Here is a 4,082-nt window from a genome sequence, read left to right on the forward strand (position 1 = left end):
CTAAAATGAAGCAAGAAATAGGGGCAAAAAAAAAAAAAAAAACAGGTAGGATAAATTTAAAAAATAAAGTAGGATGATAAATTTAAATCCATTTATGTAATTAAATATATTAGAATAAATTTATCTGATACTTAGAATAAAAGACAATTTTGACTCATAGCAACAGAATAAAAAATAATTGCACTTCTTTTAAGAGATATCTTAACTATGAATGGGACCTTCTAAAAATTAAATTTTTATGTGTTTCCAAAGACTTCACCAAAAGAGTCAAAAGAGAACCTACAGATTGGGAAAGAATATTCAGCAATGACATATCTGACAAGAGACTTATCTCTAGAATTTATAGAAAACTCCAACAACAAATAACAAAAAGACAAATAATCCAATTTAAAAATGGGCAGAAGACATGAATAGACATTTCACCAAGGAGGTGGCCAACAAACATATGAAGAAATGCTCATGATCATTAGCTATTAGAGCATTGCAAATCAAAACAACAATGAGATACCACCTTGCTCCAGCACTAGCAACAAAGTTCAATAAGACAGAAAATAACAAATGCTTGAGAAGATGTGGAGAAATCGGGACTCTCACACACTGCTGGTAGGACTGTAAAATGGTACAACCACTGTGGAAAGCAGTATGGCAATTCCCTCAAAAGTTGGAAATAGAAATACCATTTGACCCGGCCATTCCATTACTAGGTATATATCCTAAAGAAGTGAGAGCCATGACAAGAGCAGACATATGTACACCCATGTTCATTACAGCACTATTTACAATAGCAAAAAGTTGGAAACACTCTAGGTGTCCATCAACTGAGGAATGGATAACCAAACTATGGTATATACACACAATGGAATACTATGCAACCCTAAAGAATAATGTAGAATCTGCAAAACACTGCATAACATGGATGAACTTGGAGGACATTATGCTGAGTGAAATAAGTCAATCACAGAAGGACAAATATTGTATTAGTCCATTATTGTAAAAGTCAAGGAATGGTTTATCTATGGAAGGAAATTTTCTTTGTTGTTTACCAGGGGTGGGAGGGTAGAGGAGGGAGCACTGTTAGATAGGCAGAGATAAGTATTGATTTGGGTGAAGAAAAGGGCAATGTACCAAATATGAGTGATCAACATGGTTGCATTGAGGAAGAGGAAGACATAGAGAGGTACATGGGAGGTACAGACAATAAAGATGAACCCCTTTGCACATACAGTACTGCGTTGTCAGTGAAGGCAAACACAGGTATATGGGTGGATAGTTGGGGGAACAGGCTGAACTATTACATATGTCTATGAAGCGGGGAGTGTACCCAAGACCATCTATAGGGTTGACAGACAATGGTTCTACAAGTATATTTGTATATTCTGTAAGAATTCCCAGGGGTTATAGTAGAGCTGACAAGAGACAAGGTTGTAGTCACTTCTTGGTCACAGCCAGCTACCCAGAGGGACTGAGTAGTTGAACTGGTGGGCTCATGACCATAGTCACAGGGGACATCAAGTTCAATTGGCATAACATACTACACAAAACATTGTTCCACCTCCTACTTTGGCAAGAAGCGACTGGGATCTTAAAAGCTTGCAAGCAGCCATCTAGGCAACAAAGGGTCTCTCCTCATCCAGAGCAAAGAAGAATGAAGAAAACCAAAGATTCATGGAAGCAATAGTCTTCATGACTAGTACACCATGTGACTGGCATCCTATATGACTATGAGACTAGAAGAACTAGATGGTGCCCAGCTACCACTGTCAAACACTCTGAGGGGGATCTATGTAGGAGACCCCGGATATAGAGAGAGAACAATGTGGAACGAAACTCAAAATCATTTGGGAAAATATAAAAGGTGTGGGGGGGACCAGGTTTGCTGGTCTGATAGCGCTTGTTAGAACCATGGACATTATGGTCCCTACCTGCCCTTCAGGTCTGGAATTGAACCCACACCTGTGGCTTACTGCCAAACAAATGACAGGCATAAGAGTTAAACAAGTACCTGAGGTAGATATACTCCTTGGAGAGAACAATCATGGGAGAAAGAAGGGCTGTTTATGCACAGGGAGACAGTTCAGGGGGCAGGAGTGCATGGAGGGGCAGATAGAAGAAAGAGGTAACTATTGGGAGGAAGTGAGTGGGGAGCTGTTGCATTGGGGTAAATCATAGTCAATGTCATGAGACAATGTGTGTGTGAACTGTTGTATGGAAAGTGAATTTGGTCTATAAACTTTCACCCAAATCACAATTTTTAAAAAAAGGGAGGATATCTTAAATATATGAACATATTTTTTAAAGCAAAGGGATTAAAAAAGATATTCCATAAATTATTAACTGATAATGATTTTCTTGGTAACTGATATAACAGGTAGGCAAAAAAACAAAAATTAAGAACATTTAAAAGATTTGGAAAACATGGGTAAAAACCTTGATCTATAAAACCAATCATTCTGTGCATTTTTAAAAAAGAACATTCTTTTAAAATACACATGGAACACCTACCAAAACTGACCATTCAGGTACAATAAAGTTTTGTTTCTTATTCTGGTTGGAAGACACAAGATGCATTTACTTTGTGATAACTATGGAGTTATACACTTACAAGGTAGACACTTTTACTATGAATATTATATCCCCAAAACAATACATATTAAAGACAAATCAAAAATATAATACAGTATGAAATCATTAGAGTGTAATCATCATCTGGTTGTATGGTGATGAGCAGCAAATCTTTGCACGTACCTTACTCTCACACTTACATTTACCAAATTTCCAATTTTGAGGCCTACATTCCCCTCTGCCTTCCTGAGTTCCAGATGCTTCAAATTCATGAAACTTTCTGACTTAGAAAAGGCTTAACTTCTTGTTCACTTGTCCCTCTGTAGTGATTTAGGTTCTATCTCTCTGCTTTGCAAAATGAGTTCCAGTCACCCATATGCTTACTCTATTCCATTTTTGAAATTTCTTAGCAGCTATTGTTTTTCTGAGGAGCCCCTATGTGGCATAGTTAAGCACTCAACTAGGAGCCAAAAGCCCATACAGAGACACTTCAGATGCGATCTGCTCCTGAGAGGTCACAGCCTTGGAAACCCGATAGAGCAATTGTACTCTGCACACTTGCGTCCCCATAAGTTGGAATCAACTCAATGGCACTAATAACAGCAACATTATTTTTTCAAGCAATATTTTATTCCCATGAGTTTACAGTTGTATTATTATTATTTTCTGAGATAAACACATATTCAACCCACTTTGTTTCTGTATTTTTCCCATCTTTTGTTGGATTTAAAACATGTTTTTAATTATTTTTCTCTTAATTTTGGAGTTATAAATTATAATTTTATTCTTATGGGCAAATTTTTAACAAACAGTTTACAAAGTCTAAAGTTATTCAAAATGTCCTTCATCTTCTTCAGATAAAGAATAAAGCTAACATGCCTTAACTTACTTTTAATTTATTTTCTTTCATTTTCCAGTCAGTAATGATTAATTTTATATCTACATTTTATATGTAATTTTTATTGACACAATCAAACACCTACACAGTTCAAATTTCAAAAGATTTTAATAGCTATGTAGTAAAAATATTTACTTCTAGTCTTTTATTTCAATCATTCTGTTTCCCTCCCCAAAGGCAATAATGATTTTCAGTTTATTGTATTTTCTTTTAGGAAAAAACTTATAAATAAACAAGAAGCTATATCAATTTGCTAGTTGGGGCCCACACGCTGATGTGGGTAAGGGGAGGTATAGATGGAAAGAGTCTGAGATCACCATGATAACATTAGAAAAAGGGAGGACACTGAATTGGGCACATAGGAGGTAGACGACAGATGGTAATACCAACTAGTGTGCCCACAATGCTCCGTTACCATTAACACCAAACACCAGGCTATAGATAAATATATAAACAGCTGAGAAGATCAGATGGGGGGGAGCAGTGAACAGAAGTATACTCTAGACCAAGGATAGATTCAGCACAGGCTAATCTTGCACAGATACCAGTGACACAAAATACCTGCAATCCTTACAGAAACAACAGAAGACAGACACAGAGCAATCCCTCACAGATGCCCAGA

Source organism: Orycteropus afer, unplaced genomic scaffold (assembly GCF_000298275.1).
Source record: "Orycteropus afer afer isolate SDZICR_OR568_19922 unplaced genomic scaffold, OryAfe1.0 scaffold00014, whole genome shotgun sequence".
Lineage (NCBI taxonomy): Eukaryota > Metazoa > Chordata > Mammalia > Tubulidentata > Orycteropodidae > Orycteropus > Orycteropus afer.